Source organism: Squalius cephalus (genome assembly GCF_949319135.1).
Source record: "Squalius cephalus genome assembly, chromosome: 10".
In the NCBI taxonomy this organism is placed as follows: Eukaryota; Metazoa; Chordata; class Actinopteri; order Cypriniformes; family Leuciscidae; genus Squalius; species Squalius cephalus.
Window position 1 is genome coordinate 19,192,285 of NC_137131.1, and position 20,687 is coordinate 19,212,971.

General features: G+C 37.6%; 1 protein-coding gene and 1 long non-coding RNA gene across 3 annotated transcripts in view; one reads left to right on the forward strand and one right to left on the reverse strand.

Annotated features, from left to right (window-relative positions):
- The window catches only part of znf326 (zinc finger protein 326), a 355,597-nt gene that overhangs the window by 209,766 nt on the left and 125,144 nt on the right, over positions 1 to 20,687 (forward strand). The gene's annotated exons all lie outside the window — the stretch shown is intronic.
- On the reverse strand, positions 4,964 to 6,503 carry LOC307166035. Its single transcript, XR_013822573.1, has 3 exons — positions 6,129 to 6,503; positions 5,911 to 6,008; positions 4,964 to 5,071 (listed from the first exon to the last, which is right to left on the reverse strand). It is a non-coding gene; the product is annotated as an uncharacterized lncRNA (long non-coding RNA).

Below are 20,687 nucleotides of genomic sequence, written 5' to 3' on the forward strand. Positions count from 1 at the left end.
TATTTCATGTCAATTAATGATCTTTTATAATTTTGTTGCTAACACTTATGTCCTAAACACCTTGTGAACATTTTTAATTGGGTTTATATAATCCCTCATATTTGTGAAAATCTTGCAGTTGATCATACTTGAGTCACACAGGTTTAACATTCAGCCTGCAAAACACAACAATGGTAACAATTATATTTTATTTAAAGTAAATTATCAAGTACTCTCTACAGTTCCTTTTTAGTTACTAGAACTCTTGTGTAAGTGAACTATACTAACTAAGCATTTGTTAGTACCACATACTATTCCTATTTCACTTTACTTGTTTTTTTAAGGCAATCGGTTTGACAGACATGAAAATATATTTTATAACATGTAGGTGATCGATTTGGGTAATGTTATCAAATTTAATAAGAAAAACCTGCTTTCAGGTGTTACATATTCTGTCAATTTGCATACATCATAATCGCAAATCATAATATAAGCAGGAAAATTAGTAATTAGTATAGGCCTAAAAAAAGTAAAATTTAGAATTTTCAACTGTTACATTTTTTTTTTCCATCCTGTAAATCCTTTATATCACCTCAGGATGATTTCTTAGTGTGTTACAAGCATCCCCAGTCTCCAAATACTCTGGCAGAAATAGTAATCATATTGTGTATGGTTTATAATCTGGAATTGTGAAATGGCGGCAGGCATAATCATAGTCAGTAATGTCCCTTCTTCTGCCTGGCCTCTTGTCTTGTGATCTCTTGTAATCTTTAGTTTGATTTGATATGGAATAGCATGTCTGCACAGGCACATAAAACAGGCAGCCACACTACAGGAACCTGCTGCCTGCCCTTGTTACCCATTTCCACTCTCTAAAGGCTGAGACACTGCCTTCATATTCTGCTCTGCCATTTTGGTTGGCCATTTAGCATTCTGCTACATCGCTGACAGAACAGACCAGTCACTTTCACTGATGTCTTTTGGTAGCTCTCTCTCTCATGTGCCTCGTGCCAAAAACAACATTCCATCTCCTTTAGTTCCTATAAACCACATCGAACATACCGAACAAACATCTGATTTCATTGATTTGTCCCCTCATTATGTCCAGATACCATCCCTTTGTCCTTTTATATTTCTTTTGTTCTGTAATGAAGACTTGCAAAGGAAGGGAGAATCTCAGTTGCACGCAGAAATCCAATCTGTTGATTAATGCTCCAGCTTTACAGTGTTACGCCTCAGTGCACCGTCAGTGGAAAAGCTTTTTTCATGGTTTATTTAACAGAGAGTCATTTTGATTAGAGGGGAGGAAAGATACTTTAAGAGGTACAATGACTAGATGGGACTTGTCAGCAGGTTGGCCTTCTTAAGGGACAGTTTCAAGACACAGGGAGGGAGGGAAAGAAAGTGAAGAATTGTGGCTAAATGAAGGTGGCTGCTCCTAGAAGACTCCCTGACACATTAACACTTCACTTTCAAAGCGATATAGCCTACCACATTGGCATGTGTCTCTTGCAATATAAAAGCATTCTGAATCTGTATTTGACAAGTTCTCACTTATTCCATTGGGTCAAAACAGATTACAAAATTGAAAAAAAAAAAAAGAGAACATTTATGTATCAAGGAATTATTTTTGATTTATCTATATCCAATATTTTCAGAGCTATGATACTCTTTGATTACATATAGGCAATGTGTCATATCTCCCATAACAACACAAGATAAAATCTAAAAAATTTTCAGAAATCAATAATACAGAAAATAAAGGCACAATTTATTTTAGTAAAAATATGTAGGAGAATGTAAAGGAAAAATAATACCATTCCAGTGTGATTTTGTTGAACTAACTCAGAGCATATGAAATATGGAAAGATGACCTTCAGGGGGAAATGAAACTTTGATTTAGTCTATTTGCTTTTAATGTTTAAATACATTTCTGACAGCGTGGACAAACTGTAAGGAAGCAGCTATGAATTTTATAAAATTATATATCCTTCTGTTAGAACATAGTAATAATACTTTTTTAAATTAAACATATTTACATTTCTGTTTTTTCTTAATTTGAATATATTGTAATCTGTATGATGCAAATTGGTTTCAGGAATAGTGCATAATAATATAATGTTGTAATGAGTAAATCAACTTAAAAGGTACAATTGTAATAATATCATTCTACTGACCATCATTTTTTTCCCCTTTCCAAGTGTAACAGAAGATAGCCAGACAAGATGGAGCCTCATGAAGTTCTTCAAACATTAGTTACTAGCTAAAGGTAGCTTCTCTCTAAAACTTTAGAAGGAAAGATTCATCATTGCACTCTTGTCAAATATATTTTTATCGCTCCTTGCATCACACTAATTACTATCATTCTGATCATGACACTGCTCTGACAGGGGTGAACGCACCATCACCACCACCTGTCTTTGTTTTAATAGGAGCCTGTGCCATCATGGGCACATTCTCAGTAGTGAAAGCGCATTAAAATTTAATGCCATTCAACCACTTTCAATGCCACTAATTGCATAAAACTACCACAGAGGAACCAAAGACATTGTGATAAGCTGGTAAAAGAAAGACCCTGAGCTCTTCTCGTCCCAGACTCACCCCTCCTCCTGCTATAATTGCTCATGGGAGCATAAATAAACACAGATTGACACCCATCTCCAATAAATGTCATCCCCTCAATCAATTAATTTCACCTTCAGAGCTAACGTTAAGCGCAGTTAGCTCAGTCAGACTCAAACAGCTGCCATCGATTCTGGCCCGAGTCCTGAAACATCAATAAGATTCTCGTATGGAGTCCACTGAAAGCTCCCTGTTCATTGATCACCTTGTTCACAAGCAGGTGGCTCTTCGTCAAAATGCCTCTGAAACATAGGCCCGTGCAGGACCCAAAATGTTAAGACAGGCAATTCATGACCTGCTACATCACCTGTCAGACGCAGACAACACCTTACGGGAGATACATCATCGCTGACCTGCAACAACTTCAGTTACTCACCTTCTCCTCACAACCTGCCCAGGCCAGTGCTAAAATGAAAATTTCACACTTCTCCAGCCTCTCAGACTGGCTTGATGGTCGCTGATCATGATTGTGGTGGAGATGGTGATGATATTTGATAAAGTCATACTGTACTAGAATCATCCACTGGAAATCTATTTTTCTTTATTTTTGGAGACGGTTCATCTGGCAACACTGTTCTAATTTCACCCCTAAACATTAAGCTTTGTAGTCAGACTGCAGCAAATTCCCTACTGTAATAGAAAACTAATTAGGATTCAGTTTGGGTTTGGTGCAGCTTGCGGCTGGAGAAGAAATTGGAATGGCTTTTCTACATTTAGCACTTAATGAAACATTCATGTCACATGAAAACAACTGCAAACTATGTCTCATATTTGTTTTCGGAGCCGTCTGTCTTTTGAATATTTATTAGATGATGAAAGCATTGTATTGTAAGAAGGAGCGCTCCTCTAATTTAATAAGCATTTTACAGGCCGGGTACATTATTCTGGAGCAAACTCACTGATGCATTTCTGGATCAAGTGGACACATTTATCTCTGTTTATTTTCCTGCTTATGAGTGTAAATGCTGAATGTTTGAACTTATATTGGGCAAATAACACTTAATGTAATTATTGAAGTAGAACTACATGGGAAAAATGCATCTTTAAGGTTGCTGTACTGTTCAATATGAAAAAAAGCCTTGACCCTGATGGTACAGTTAGTGCCTAATAATTCCTCATTTATGTAAGCCTTTAGTGCGCTGGAGCGCTCATTTAAGCCTATTCCAAATTCCATGAACTCAGCATGGTCCGGCCCTACTACAAAGAAACTGTCAGCTTGATGCTGATCAATTCAAACCCTCTCCTTCACAGGTTTTAAGAAGAGATATCAGGAATGAAATGCACACACATTCTGATGAGCAATGGCCCTGTTCTCTTCACATGATGTTTTATTAAAGTTTGAAAGGAACATGTTCAAATGATCTAGTCAATCAGCATGAGAGGAGGCATGCATATATATATATATATATATATATATATATATATATATATATATATATATATATGGATCTGGGTTCGGGCCAAAATAGTTTCAACTCGTCAGCTGTGAGGTATAGTTCACTACAGAGGGTTTAACTGCATTGGCCTTGTTGGTCGGTGATAGACACTTGTGTGATGGGGAGCAGTAGGTCGCCCTGTAGATTGCGAGTAGGGTCAGCAAGTCGAGCTAATATTATTTTATTTTTTTTATAATTCATGCCTTCAGACTAATATAGTTTTACATTTTCCACAAAATAATAAACTTTCTCAGGTTTTTATAGGGTTGTGTTTTTTAATGTGAATTGAATTTCAATTGCAGTTCTTAATGGGGAGACACAGCCTTATTTAGAAAAAAATAAAAATAAAATAAATTAAAATTAAAATTAAAAAACTTGAAGTTTGAACACTGTTTCTAATGTTACATAAGGGGTATATATATATATATATATATATATATATATATATATATATATATATATATATATATATATATATATATATATATATATATATAAAATAATTAGTTTGCTGCAACAAAGAGACAACTAACACGGATAAATACAAAAATCTATTAACAGTTTATTTTAGCTGATTTACAAAGTGTTCAGGTATATATATATATATATAATCTGTGATAGTGTAAATATTGTATATTCGTCAGATACAGTATCGTACCTACATGTTGAAATTTGTGTCACGTGACTTTCTTACCAGTCCACTTCTTTCTGGCCTTAAAACACAACGATAAAAACATTAAAATACAATAACTAAATACTTTTGTACAACATGAAAAGGGGGAACAGATGTACAGAAAGAAACTAAACATATACTCAAGCAACACAGACAAAAGCTAGAGAGATAGAGATTATTAAAAATACTCAAGATAAATATTAGCAAAGTGATAGGTCTTTAAACAAGAGTTCTTTATTGGGTGGTCTGGCGTGCGGTTTTATTGATTCTTATCTCGGTCAGTTAGCCGGACAACCTGGTGATAAAAGGTTGATGTCAGTGGATGATGATGATTGAGAGGACAATGGACCTGTATCTGCATCTGAGAAAGTGAAAAAAAAAAAAAAAAAAAAAAAAAAAACTAAATTGATAAATAGAGAGAGAAAGAACCAAAAGTAAATAAATATAAAAAACAGCACTTGGACACAATGATACAAACAGATATTGCAACACAGCTAGTAGAAACTGTCACTATATTACTATTCACAAGAAACAATGAAGCATGAATAGTACACTACATCATAAAGAAGAAAACACTATTTGTTTCTGTCTCATTCTTCGAAAAGAGGAGGAGAAAACAAAAGATAACTCCAACAAACAGTTTACCCTTTACTTTAAAAAAAAAAAGAAAAAAAAGTCGTAATTTTCCCCCTTGCTCAGTGAGACAACTTGCAAGTACAGTGGGCAGGCATTCTGAGATTCGTTTAGTATATTTTCAATAACAAACCTCATTAATCAGCCAGCGGATCAAAGTGTGACGCTGCAGATGAATTTTAAATATTTAAACCCTCCCCCCCATTCAAATGCTATCACTGATCAAAGCATTTCACTTTAATTTCACAAGTCATTTTTACTGGTAGAGGGAGCCATAAACAAAGACACACACAAAGTCCAATTAAATGTCTGGGATTTCCTGTAAACCTCCCCTGCTCTGTTTTCATTTCTGAACACTCTTCTCGCTTTGTGAAAGTGAAGCATGGGAAAAATGCAAGTAATTAATTTATTTGATTGTTTATATATGAGCTGCCAAGGAACTTTAAAGAAGCCATCAGTCAGTAATAGAAATTAAACACTTTGCAAGGTGGCTGTGATTTGAGCTTTACAGTTGAAAGGTAATTACAGCGCCTGAGAAAACAAATATAGTTAACCTTTCATTCTTACCCAATTTCTTCTGAAGTTCTGGCTGCATCTGCAAGTTTTGATGCCATTTTTTTTTTTTTTTGTCTTGCCATTTCTAGTAGGCTGTGGTGGGCGTTAATCTAAAAAGGAGAAAATAAGGAATCAAAATGGTGGAAATGAGTGTCATGCAAAGCACCAGGCTCTTCTTCATTTCTATGGTCTTAATGTAAGGCAGACTACATTTGCTACCTGCAAATTACCTTTATGGTGATTTTCCAATAAAGCCAGCCAGGACAGAGCAGTGGTGAGCATTAGTCAAGCTTACTGTAGGTCACACCTGTTACCAGAGGCTTTACTTCTATGCAATCTAAATGTGAAGTGTCAGCTCCCCCACAGAATCCTGATTGCAGAAGGAAACGCTTCGGCGCCAAATTCATTCTCCGTTCCTGTCGCGTGTGTTAACAGCCAGTCTATTTATAAGCCTGCTTAACTCACAGAGCCTGGGGCCAGGCCATCTGATTCAGTGACTGCAGTAAAACTCCTAATATACACCTTGGCAAACGTCTCCATTAGGATAAATTACCTTTTCCTTTTTCAAAAGGTGAGGCCATGGCATGCTAATTGGTCCCAATCAAGTTTGTAATCTAATCCAATTAGAGACTGACACTCTGCTCTTGGAAACCTTAATTGGGATTGTTTTGTCTGTGTGAAGCTGTCAGTAGGAGAGTTATAGGGGAGGAAATAATTCATGATCATTGTAAATTGGAACAGAGGTGAGGCCTCTTAATAAAAAGACCAGCTTCCTGATTGAGTTAACACCTGGGAGAAATCATAGTGTCAGTCAGGCACTGAATTATGCACTTTATTGCAACTATTGTATTGTGAAAGAAAAGTCAAAGTAACAAGCCTCCTCTAATATCATAAATACAGTATTGAAGTGAATTGTCTATATTGTATGCTGCTTGTATATAAAGTTCTCATAGTTCTTATCCCCCACCCTCCCAGAAAAAAAAAAAAATCGTTATTTCAAATATGTATGAATTTCTTTCTTCTTTTTGAAGATGATAAAGGGGTCAAAAAAGAAAAGAAAAAAAAAAAGCCTTTTTTCCTTGTGTGTTTCATGCATACAGGTTTGGAATGACGTGTAGGTCTATCTTTGCTTTTGGTGAACTATTCCTTTAATCCAAGTCCTGTAATGCCTTTATACATTCCCTCTCAGAATTTTATTGAGAATATCTATAACTATCGATTAGGCAAATGGATTTCTTCCAAGGTTAGGGACCATTGAGTGTTGCGCTAGCGCATCTTCCACAGTTGATGTAATATGATGCGCTCTTCACGAAATCTGGATTCCGCACCTCCCCGGCTGTGTGAGAGGAAGCTTTTCCCTGGTGGATCCGCAGGGTTTTCATGAACAGGCAGATGGAGAAAATATTGTTGACATTAAACTGTTCCTCTTTTAAGGAATTGTTGTGACAAGGTGGAGCTCCCATCACTCGAAATAGCAGCTGTGTACTGTTTACAAAGAGGCCCAAAGCAATGTTTGTTTCCATTGAAATGGTGGCAACCATCTCTCTCTGTGTTTCCCCTCACTGGTGCTTCTTTGTAATGAAAAAGCTGCTCACATTAGAGGTTCCGCCTTATATGTTGCTGTCATTTGTTTTTCTTCATCACACACTTTCTACCGAAATCATTAAGAATGTACTGGAATGGCATTTATTTCAAAAGCAAACATCATTATTTCTTATTTGCAACGTCAAGAAAATGGATAAACGTTGTCTCCCCACTTCTACCCATATTGTCTTCAGTATAATTGTTGAGTTCAGTTAAGCAAGTTAAAAAACGCAAACTGGTGGAACCCTGAAAAAGGAAGCTAATGATTTGTCAGTGTGAAATCTCCAATGGCGAGTCAAATCAATGAGCCGTTCCAGGTTCATAATTACTGTTCTTTTTGCCAGCGTAAGGAAAAATCAATAAAGTCAAGTGCATGAAGCACAAAGCACCCCGTTGTGTTGTAAACAGAGCAAACAGACTTCATGTGATTCACTATACATTCAGTATCTTCACAGGCCCCTAAATCAGACTATTTATAATTATTATTATTATAGACAGAATTCAAAATAAACAAAAATGCAAAAATGTCTGTGAAACTATAACCATTCCTTAAAAAATCTTCTTTATAAAATGAGGCAGACAACCCCCAGCACCCCACTCCAATCTATTCCACATCTCCAAAGCACAGATCATATCTCCATTGAGGTTTGAGAAAAGAAGAAACTTTTATCTGACAAATGGTACCACTTTCCTCACTGTCTTGTGAGAATATATCTTTCTCCATAAATCTGTTGATGACAAGCAGCCCTTTTCTTTCGCCCAACTTATCTTGGCTGCTTCTCTTACAAATGAGCAGACAGACAGTTTTTTTTTTTTGTGTGTTTTTTTTTGGCACGCAGACACACCCTTTATCTGAGACTAGGCTCGAATCCACATCAGGTGTCCGAACAACCACTGTAAGAGTGAGACGTGCACTATGAACAAGAAGGAAAAAGGCTGATTTCTTATATAATGGCAATCCAAAAAAATCACTTCAAGAGTCACACTCTTCCCCCTCCTCGTCTTTCCAACCTTTATTCCTCTTTTTGATGTTCATTCGTTAGTAAGGTAGATTTAAAGAAAAAAAATGGTTAGAGACATCAGAAGGCTGAAACATATTTTATTCATATGTCTTGGTTAATTCAGAGTAAGCTTTCATGGATATCCCTTTGTGCTAATTAAGGAGGTGTGGAGGAGAGAGGTGAAACAGTGAGAGGGAATATTCTTTCGCTCTTAAGTTGAGCACTTTATGACATGGAAACTAATTTCAACTGCACTATTTTGGGATTTATCATTGTGTACACGATCTCTGTGTTAATCTGTGAAACACCTCTATGACATTTGTACAGTAAAGAATAATGATATATCCCTCATAAAAATGTGTGGGTAGTTGCTATTTGCAACAACACAGCAATAATACTACAGTTCTGCCGTTAACCGGCTGCTTAGTGTTTACAAATCACTCAGCTGGAAATGCACCCTACTTTGAGTTGAGTTATTAAATGGACCACTCATTTCCAACAAAAGCTGCTTTTAAATTTAGCTAATAATACCTCCTTTCAGCCTTTTCTTAAAAGCCAAATTAAAATTTCATAAGCTGGCCTTACATTTTCATCCCCAGAATCTCTATTAAAAATGTCTGCCTGATTGCTACTATGGATACTTTTTTCTCTCTACACTTAAATTTAATCATGGGTTCTCCTTTCATTCAGAAGCATACTGCACCCTGGCTAAACATAAATTTGCTGATTGATTATCTTCTCAGACCTAAGGAAAATGTAGGCGGTTTTATGCTTTTCCACACCAAATTACACTTATTTGTAAATCATGTCGTAATCATAAAATTAAAAACCAAGTTCCTATTTGACTTGAGTTGTTACTGAATTTTGAATTCAACAAAAAGTCATGTCAAGCATAATCACAATCAACCGGTCATTGTTTACATAGTTAATCATTGATGGCACTTCTGAGTATAGGCTACTCATGCACATCCCAAGTAACAGTCATATGTATTAGGCAATTAATCAATTAAAAATTCAGAAATTGTCTTTAGAACAATTTTAATAGGGATAACCTGGCTTCTCTTGAGACCCCCCTGCTTTGCAGCCTAGTTAATGATGTGCTAAATCCCGCACGTTGACGGGATTGGTTACAACATGTTTGTGATGTAGAGAACAAGGGCAATTTCAAACCGTGTTATTGAGACTGTCTTTGGTAAACTGCAATTTTAAGGAGAAAATACTCAGCAATTGTGTTGACTGATGAATTTGCACATGGTTTGTCTTAAATCATAATAAAAACACCACATAGACATATAAACAACATTTTTTTTTTTAAATTGGGAATACAAAATATTCGTAACTTTAATTTTAACTTAGGAAAAAAAGATGAAAAAAATATTTTTGTACTATTTTGTCATTCCCTGGATGTTTTATTATTATTATTATTATTATTAATAAACAACTGACTAAGCAGACTGCATCTTAATCAAATTAGGTCTAATTTATCTAATTTATTTATTTTTTTATTTTTCACAGGGGTAATGATTCAAACAAAGAATGTCTTCAGAGAAATAAGAGTGATTTGATGAGCCTGTATAAGAGACATCAAGTCCATGTATCATAGTGGTTAGACTGAGGAACTACACAACAAGCTGAGCAAAGAGATTCAGACAGCATAGATATTTTGAGTTTTCTGCCTTATTATGCTTCAAAGAAGCTTGGTTGCAAATTGTGTGGTGTGACTTGAAGCAGTCTTTAATTTTTAGCTCCTGTCATTTGAAAGTGGTAACTAGTGCTGTGGGACTGCTTGCCTGCTCACAGCTCATTTAGCTGGTGTTTGTCCCTGGTGACTTATAAACTAAAATGATTTATACTTCTTATGATTTATGTGTTTTAATTGCTAATACAACACTATTATTTTATTTGTCAAAGTTCTTGATCTATACGACCTCCTCCAACCTTTTACATTTTGTCTGGAGTAGTTTTTTTTTTTTTTTAAGCACAGGTATCATATTATGTTAAATACTTTAGTGTGATGAATGTGTCATGGTGAATTATGCTAATTGTTGTACCATGCAAATTAATCATGCATAGATGATAAGAACATTCCCATGACAAAGGTTAATATTAGCAGAGAGTTTCTTTATCTAACCTCTTAATTAACCAAGTAGCCTGTCTGTCTAGTCACATTCTACTCATCAGTGTAAATGGTAAAAGGGTAGAGCAAGCCAGTGAGAATGAGGTTAGATCAACATTTGTACTTTATTAAACTTCATGTAGATAGATAGTAAAAGCTGTGCAGGTATACAGTGCAGAAAGACTTGCTGTTCAATAGAGTGGAAGTGCCACAGCGTGATATACTAGTAAAAACTGTGCAGTGTGAATTATCTTATTATCCATTTGATCATAATTTGCAGTTGTTGATTGAATATGTTTATCATTTTATTAAATGTGTGTCATATACAACTAGAATATTTTAAATAAAAAACTCTGCAAAATAATTTGGTTAGTGATTTTTTTTGTGTTAAAAAATCCACAGATCTTTACAAAACTGTTCCCTGAGAGGCGAGGACACTATATCTGAAGCATATGTCTAAACATACCAATTTGATTTACCAAACATATGGATGTCACAACAAAGCAGTGCGTCACTGGGTCCATAAATAGATGCCAGAAATGTTTGTCCACAGATGCAATTGTCTGAAGAAAATGCTCAGGCTTAGCCAGGGAGTGGCAACAAGATGTGGCGTCTTGTTACCCTCTCAGGGAACCGGGTAACATACGTAGCCTGAGACGTTCCCTTTCGAGTGGAACTCAACGCCATGTCATGACTTAATTACAACGTCTGCCCACAAGGCTGTGCATAAGCACAGACTCTTGTTAACCCTGAAGGATATGGGCTCCTGGGGTTGAATCCGTGTCTAAGGTGTAAAACATGATGAAAGTGTAAGGAGAGGACCAACCTGGCACAACACATATATTTTGTTAAGGTGCACCCCTCACAAGAGCTCTGGAAGATACACTCCTAGTGGAGAAAATAAATCCTCAAAGCACGGACTGGGCATAAAAAATTAAGGCTTTCTTGTTCCGGTGTTTCATGGGGCAGAGGACAGAAAGCTTGCAACACAACAGGCTGAGGAGCCGAAGAAGGAACTTGAGATTTTGAGATCCTACTCTCTTTACTATTTGATGTTAACGTCAACAACAAAGCTAAATTAAGAGTCAACGTTTTCTCTGAAACTGACTCTAAAGGCTAGAAAAATGGACTTCTATCAAGGCTCCTAAAACCGAGGTCCCAGGATAGAACTCGTGATCGGCAGATAGACCTCAGCTGTCTGGCCCCTAGAAGGAACCGAGGCACCAAGGGATGCCTCCCAATCAAGGTTACATCCACAGGTAAGTGATTAGGGGAGATAGCAGCCACATACAGTATGTCATATATCATAGGCCTAAGGTGGAAGAAGCCTGCCCCATTGCAAGATGTTTTTGAAGGAACTCTAGTACTGAACAAACAGGGCAGTTAACTGAGTTTACATCACAATCTCTACACCATGTTGAGAACAGTTGACATTTCAGGGAATCCAATTTTCTGTTAGAAGGAGCTCTAGCATTAAGAATTGTTTCTTTGACCTCAGCCAATAGACCATAATCTATGAGCTCAGGCGCCAGACCCAGTGTTTCCATCACTGGCCAGGGATGAAGTATCGTCCCTCTCACTTGAAAGAGAAGATCTCCCTGGATGGGGGTCTCCCATGGGAGGCCGTCCAGGAGAGATACTAAGTCCGCAAACCACACTCTGGCTGGCCAGAATGAAGTCACTCGAAGAAGATGAACTCTGTCAAAGGCAAACCCTTGCTAGAAATGATATTTCATTAACAAAGTTTGGGAGGAACATGTTCAAATGATCTATCAAATCATTAAGTTATTCCAATCAGCAATTAACACATTTATCCAATCAGCATGAGAGAAGGCCTATATAGTATATACGCAGTCGACTCACCTATGTTGCTCGGAAGTTTTCAGCATCCCTCACCACCCCGACTCCTCACTCTTGTCTAGTTCCTACCACAGCCAGGAATACGGGGGAGTACTCTGGGTCCGGGCCAAAATATTAAGCTTGGAGCCCCTCTCCTCAGACAGCATGCCAAATACGCATACTCCTTTACTCTATCTGATTAATTGTATGTTTGAACTTGTGGACTGCTGGGAGCAGAGCTATCGGAGGAAAGGCATACAGATGCAGCCTCGGCCACTCCTGTACCATGGCGAGCTGGAGGTGTGAGGGTAAACCAGAGTGGACATGTGGACTCCGCTACTTGTGGATTGAGTTGCCATTCCCCGGGCCTAAGCTACTGTCTTGACAGGATGTCTGTACCTCAAATTCTGACATTTTTCTATCATTTCGGTTTGCTCAAGGTTCTGAATCAGCAAACTATCAGGAACTACTTGAGCAAAGATGGGGTGAATGGCCCGTTGGGTGCCTCTACCTCCCAAATCACTGATGGTGGCGGAATAAAAAGCTTTTTCTTGGCTGCTCTAGCGGAGATGAAGTCCTTCAGGCCAGTCCCCCCACCCTAGGCAGCCTTGTCTGTGCGGGTATCATGCCCCCCCTTTCTTTAATGTCTGGGGGCTCGAAAGGCTCTCTCTTTTGTTTTTCTTTGAGCTAGACCCAGGTTGGGCAAGGCTGTAGGAGGCTGCCGGCTCTTGAACCCGCAAAGGGATTTAGTCCTTAAATCCTGCCGATTGATGTGTCACTTCCTGATACTTATCAACCACTGTATTTACTGTGTTGCCGAACAGGCCGGAGGGCGAAATTGGGGCGTCATGGAGAAAGGCCTTATCTCTTTCTTAAATACCCATTAGGATGAGCCACAGATTTCGCTCCTCACCGTGGTCCAGATGTTTGAGCAGATCAGCCTGGCTTCGACACCTCAGTGTGGAGATCAGGGAAGAACGGGAGATGGTGGTGGGAAGGTTGCACTCACGAAGATGTGAGAAAGTAATCTTCTAACTACGAGTGAACAATCACTTGGCTCTCATCTGGCCAATCTAAATTTACTTTGGCCACCGCACGAGTAACAACCTCAAGCTGCTCCTAAAAAGCGGCAGACTGAGGAAGCTGTTCTGACGATGCTTATCTGCATTCAATTTCTCAGGATCAGACGCAGAATGTATGAATTCGAGATCTAGAACGGGGTCCTCTGAGTCAGCAGGATAGGGAATTATCCATCTAAAAATCTCCTACTAACTCAATCGGAGCTTGTGAACGCTGAATTTTTCACAGTGCTGACAGCCCTCTGGAGGACTGACCTAGCATGCTCCACTCCCATACACATCACGCACATCGGGTGACAGTCGTCAGATTTAATATAACAAGGTCAGGGAATCACACACATCCTAAATCTTGACCCTTATATGATGGCAGCTAAGCTCCTGACTTAGACAAAGAAGCTGTCAACGTGCATTTCTGGCATCTATTTATGGACTTGGTAAATTATTGCATTATGAAATCAATATGTTTGGCCAACCAGATTGCTGCTTTTAGACATGTACTTCAGCTTGTTTGCATACAAAAGGACAGGACACTATTATTTTATATGGGGATGTATGTACTGTTCTGCTGTTGTAAGTGCCATTTTTTGGTTTCAAACCCTGTTCACACCACAAGCAAATTGCAGTGACTAAGCGTCCCATTTATTTTCAATGAGTTCTAGTAACCATCTGTGGCAAGATGTGGCCATGTCCAGTAGTAGCTGCACAGACTAGTTGACTTTAATGCTCTGCCATGATGCTTTAAGCTTGATGTTGACTAGTCACTCATCATGTGATTCTGACACTAAAAACATGGCCACCTTGCAGAGGGCCTTCAGACCGTTCTGACTTAATGTACTAATATGTACAGGTAAGTTAATCGCAGTTCTAAACTAATGCACCAATACATTGTAACGTACACATGCAGACAGTAGTTCACAGATTGTGCGCACACAGAAACATTTAGGAGTTCAGAAACTTACTGTCAATGCTGTTCTGTGATTTATTAATACAATAGCTTAAAACTGAAATGTTCTAGCATACAGCTCTTTCGGGTTAATTTTTTTTTTTTTTTAAAGTAACTAAAACCCACAGCTTCACTATTAGAGATTCTGCACAGGTAGGACTAATTCACACACACAATCACTTTTTCAGTAATGCATTCAAATAAATGTAATCTTACTGTGCTATTTACCTTTATCTGATTTAGAACGAGCAGAAATTTGTAAGAAATATAATGACCCATAAATAAAAACTGATAAAAATGAGCTGTTTTGTAGGAGCAATAATCTAGTGGGCAGCTGACATATGCCGCATCTCTGCACAAGGCAACCCGAGTTCTCAGCTTGAGGTTCAGGCTTCTCAAGCCAACATTAGCCATTTAGTTGCAGTTGCAAAGCATTCCCATCTCCTGTGTTTTTATTGATAGGCATAAAAACTGATTTGTTGACATGGTGTCAAAACAACATAATTGTACTGATATTCATAGAGCAACCAGGTCTAACAACCAGGACCATGTCTAGGGACATCTACTAGTGACTAATCAGTACAGTAATGTATGGTGACATATGAAAATTGCTGAAGATGTAAACGAGGCTTCATATGCCAACATGTAAGTACAGTAAGTAAGTTTAATGGTTGGGTGGGTTTTTCAATTAATTGCATATAAATTGAGCCAATAAACTCCAAATGCTACCAATAAGACAAAGGTTATGTGTCACTTGAAATCTTGGGTTGACGATTAGAGTGTGGCTTGTCTGTGCAGTGAGAGAACATCTCCATTACTCCATCAGCGCAAATTAGATGCACAAATTATTCAGAGCCTTTCGTCCATCATCAGCGGCTCTGAAAAGTGCTTACTGGGGTTAACATACCACAGAGAGCTTAAAGTGCACTTATTCATTTCAAAGAAAATATTTAACGCTGCCGAAGCGTCCGGCCTCAGCAGATCTCAAGTGGTCATCCACGCTAAACTGGTGGCAAGATTTACCAATGAGCCCAAGCGGGCTCTGCAAATCGACTTGCCTTCCTCAAACAAATTAATGAAATTCAGCACTGCAGCACATTTGGAAAAATCCTCCTGACTGACATTGGATGGATTTCCCGAAACTGTCTTAACGCCGCGTCGTTCTTAAGTTATACCTTAAGCTGTACCTTATCGTTAATGTGTTTCCCAAAACGTTCTTAGTTAAGTATACCTTCTGTAATTCATAGGCTCGAAAGGTTGGTCTGGACCACTCTTAGTTTTACCTTATCACTGTTAACAGGTGGCCACCACTGCAAAAAAAAATCTTTACATCTCAGTTTATACTAATATAATTGTGACGTTAATACACCCAGTGTTCAATTCAAGTGTTTTCATGTAAAGAATAAAATTGTCATTACATTGATTGTTGTTAGCTTTTTAATTAAATTATCCAAAGGTACATCAGCTGGCAAACCATTAGGCAGTAAAGGCTTTAGAGTCTATTTAAAGGGAATGATTGTGGTGGGCAGTTTGCTCAAACTATGGCAACGCTACAGTGAATAGTTGTGCTAAAAGACAGCGCCGTCCGCGGAGCGCTTTCAAAGGCCAGTTGAAAGCATACTGTACAGTTAAGCCCTATTCAGACGCTAATGTTTCTCATAGGATCGTACAGTATTTTCAACATTTACAGTGGTTAGTTGGTGATTTTATTGCCGTCTGAATCCATAATGTCAGTGTTTTTCTCCCAACACACGCGTAAAAATCCCCGGCCAAATTACCTACTGTTTTTTTTTGACAAACACCAAGGTCGTGTGCGTGTTAGTAATTTAATTGCCGTCCGAATCCACATCTCTAAGTTTACAAGAAGAGATCACTTCAAACTTCACTGTTAAAATATTTTTAGATCACTGCCGAGCACCGTACGTAGGATGTACAATTGTATTACTGAAATGCTGGAAAGTATTTACAAGAAGAATATTTCATCACAGCTCCACCTCAGCGAAAAAATTGAGAAATAAGAGAGCACGTAAACATTTGAAATAGGCCGTTATTGTGGCAGCAATATGATACAATTTTAAAATATGTAGGGTGGCTATAGTTTGGATAATTTTTTATAATACCCCATTAATCCTAATAAATGCAATTTCAACTATTTCTAAAGTGTTTCTTTTATAAAGAATACTGCTTTCTCACATAACGCAATTAAGCAGCCCCTGCACAAGTGAATAATTGATTTTCGAGCCATCGATGTCAACAGATTCAGCACCACCACCATGGGCAGCACCTGGTAACTTTGCACGTAAGAAGGTATATCTTAAGCAACTTTCCAAGGTATGGTTCGGGGAACACGCCCAGAAATGGTATACGTTAAGTTATACCTTTCATAGCGCGCTAAGAAACAACGTTATCCGGACACACAGCCATGGACTTATATGATAGACTTTGAAACAGTAATCCTGCTTATATGACAAGTTTGACAAGAAATTATAGGAAATTTTGATTAATTACACAAAAGATCTAAATTTGATACCAAAATTGTATTCAGACATAAGTCATATTTAAAATGTATTGTAGCCTATAACAAAATATCAAACCAAACATAATTTATTTTCAAGGAAGATAAAAACACTTTTCAAGCAAAACATTTTCTGTGTAGAAGTGTCCAAATATGTTCATTTGCTTTTGGAATACAAAATTACAGGTTGGACAGATGCCTAACCTTGAAGTTAACATATTGGGTCTGTGAGACACATGTATAAGTACTTTACTTGTCTCCTCCTTCATTACAAAACAGTGCATGTGGCATACAAATAGAGCTAGAGTAAATTTTTCTGGGTCTTAGTCTGTCAACCTCATCTTTCTTTATCAATCTCCTGTGCTCTTTTTCTCTTTCTTTATAACACAATGCCTCTCTCAGCCCCGCTGAATGCCCATGGCATGCCCTGGCTTGTCTTCTCATTGACTTTCACCAAACAGTAGAGTCCAGGGCCAAAATAATTTGTATCTGTTCAATAAATCATTAAAGACTGTCATGCTATGTTCTACACTCTACTCCTCACCCTTCTCTCTCCCCATTCCCTTCTCTCAAAGGTCTTGTTAATGTTTCAAAACTGCACATAAGACACAGCAGCCAGACGCTTAATTTGAAAGGTGCCCATAGGGCACCTGCAGGATTTTTTTTTTATTCGACTCCTCTCGCCTCTGTAGTGTTAACACCTAGTGCATTTCAGACGGAGGATGTCAGGGCTGGGGGGTGAGGGGGAAGATGGAGGGACAGAGGGAAGAATTCTACAAAGTGTGCCCTCCAGAAACAGCTTTTACCCTAAAAAAACTCATCTGATGAGTGCCATACGAAGAAGCGTGGGGTTAAGTGCTTTAACACATCAGTTTTTAAATGGTAAAAGGTAGATATAGACAGTCAAAAGATCACAGTGAAAGCCCAGGCAATTTTAACCCTAATCCTAATAGGCTTAGGATGTTTTGAATTAAACTTATATTCTAAATTATGTTTCAAAAACAAAACTGCAAACTTTCTGAGCTGTCGAGGAACACACACACACAAAAAAAAAAAAAAATGAATAAAACAGGATATTATAACTGTGGCACGGTCATTAAAAAGTAATGTGGTTTCACTGTGATGTGCTTGCTGACCCATGCAAAAAGTGTCCTGACGAGTCAATTTAAGATGCACAAAACTAATGAACTGCAAAAAAATGCTTTTTTATGCATAAAATGCCTCTTGGAAACTGTCGATAACCTTAAAAAGTCTAATGATTTCTTATCAGTGCTTGAATGAACCGTAAAATCACCTTTTGAGATATTGACATTTACACAGTCATGAGCAGCAGAACTCCAGCCTCCATATAACAGCTGACGGCTACTTATTGCGAAAGAAAAACAGCCTTAGTGCTGAGCTACGGAAACCAATGCTGTATGCATTCATTTCAGATAAATAGTTAACTCTCGGCTTCATAAATAATAGATAAATAGTCATTAATAATTTGATCAAAAATATCCCCGAGCAGTTTTTGCCTCATTGTACATCGTTTTTTTAAGTATGTCAGATGAACCCTCATTTATTTTCAATTCCATGCCATGTCTGTGTTTTGTAAATTTGTATATTGGTCTTTCTACTTATTTATTTTACAGATACAGTTTTAATATTTGATGTGTAGCACTAAATTACATTTGTTTCCTTATTATGAGGAGACCAGGCAAGCTAGACACAAGAGGAAGGGTGCCGAGATGCTAATAGAGAGTGTTATTAATGTCCATAGAATTCAAGAACTTCATTAATTTTTAACAAGAAATACATACTGTGCATGAACTGTGGGGCTAATTTGCCTTGAGAATTATTCCAGCCTTACTTGTTTACTAAAGGAGTACAACTAGAAGACCTCGTGCTTTCATTGAATTACAAGTGTGATTGAAAGGTTGCACCCCCTGAAGCCCCCCACCCCCAGCAAGCACAGCATTTAATTATGCAAGGAATAATGGGAAAACAACATACATTTTGACTTCTCAAAATACTTTGTCATAAGGGAATAAAAAAAATAAGCATGAGTTTTGAATAATAGTTCACTGCTGTATGAGAGCTCTTGTCAGACAGACACACCTTGATTTAGGGTGTTTTGCAATATATTGTCAGCTTTGACTAAGCAAACCATGGCTATAGTTAAAAGCAAGAGTGGTGGTCAGAACTATAGCTGCTCATTACTGAGTGGAGTTCAGTGCCTGTCTCAGAGCCCTGCTTCACCCCAGGGTGCTAACACTGCTCAGAACCCAGTCGGCAGCAGGTATGGGCTGAACTTTCCAATGAAATTATGCTTCTTGACATCTGCCCAAACAGTGCTTAGCCAAACACCAGGAAGGCTGTTTGTGAAAATCTATCACAGTTGAGGGCACTGTTTGTGGCAATCTCTACACATCTGTGCTGGAGATGTGAGGGGCTGGAGGTGGGGTCCATGTGGCACAGACTGAGTAATCGTTATTGAAGGACAGTGTAAGTAGTCCTTGGCCGCCTGACTAGAAATCAAATATTCCAATGTTCTCTCGTGCTCCTGAGTTGGCCGCAGGAGTAGGTCAGTGCACAGTACGAGGCCTGGCACGACCAGGTTCGCTGGTGCTCACATGACTATTTGTAGAGTGAGGAGGTGGATAAATGCCATTCCTTCCAGAAGGTTTAGCTTAGATATGTGGGCCATCAGCTCACCACAAACCACATTATGACCATGAAAACCATAAAATCTTGGTGGTTATCTAAATGAAAAAGAAAATATGACATTATTTAACTTCGTTTTAACTTCTTGCTTTCCTTTGCTACATCAAGTGTTTGCTTGAAAAAAAAATCAGGTGTTCTTATGAAATGCACTTTCACTTTCACACTTTAGAATGATGATCCATCATATAGGGATGCAAATAGTAATGCAGGACAAATGAGTATAGTACTACATTAACACTTCAACAACTATTATTAAATAACTAATATGGAAACAAGATTAACTAATCAGAAAGTAATAGCAAATTTAGGATTGAGACAGTTCCTTAGTATGTAACCAATAATTACTGAATGAGATAGTTATTAGTTCTTTATGAGCCTAAGACAAATAATGTAAAATTACCAATTAATTACTAATCATCACAACATTAACATGTGTCTGAACATGAGAAAACATCTTATTTACTCTAAACGTGGTCATAAAATGCATCACTAATTACTCAAGTATTATCTAGTCTTTATGCAGGAACTACTGTTGATCTGGAGCATTATTTTAAATTGAAAAAAATAAATAAAATAAAGGCTTTTCACTTTAAAATAATGGTCCAGATCAATAGAGGAACCTCTTTGACTGATCCAAAAGTTGTACAACCAATTAATTTTCAGTTAATTAAGCAAGTTAAAAAAAAAAAAGAATTGATTGGTTGGACGACATTTTATGCCATAAGATTTCCATCATAACATTTGCTGGATGCTGTTAGGTTACTCCTTAAATGAATGAAGTTAACCAGAGAACCTCTCTGACTGATTCAGAGTTGTTAAACCAATTCAGTTCATCATGAACAGGTGAACCAGTTTGCAAAGAAATTACTAAAAAAATTGTGTATTTGTTTACAAATCAGGCATCACTAAAATGGTCCAAGTAGAGTGATTATTAATTAAGTCAACACTGCTATGTAGTTGATTTTAAATATTTCATTGGTCACATCAATCACAGAGCACATTGTCT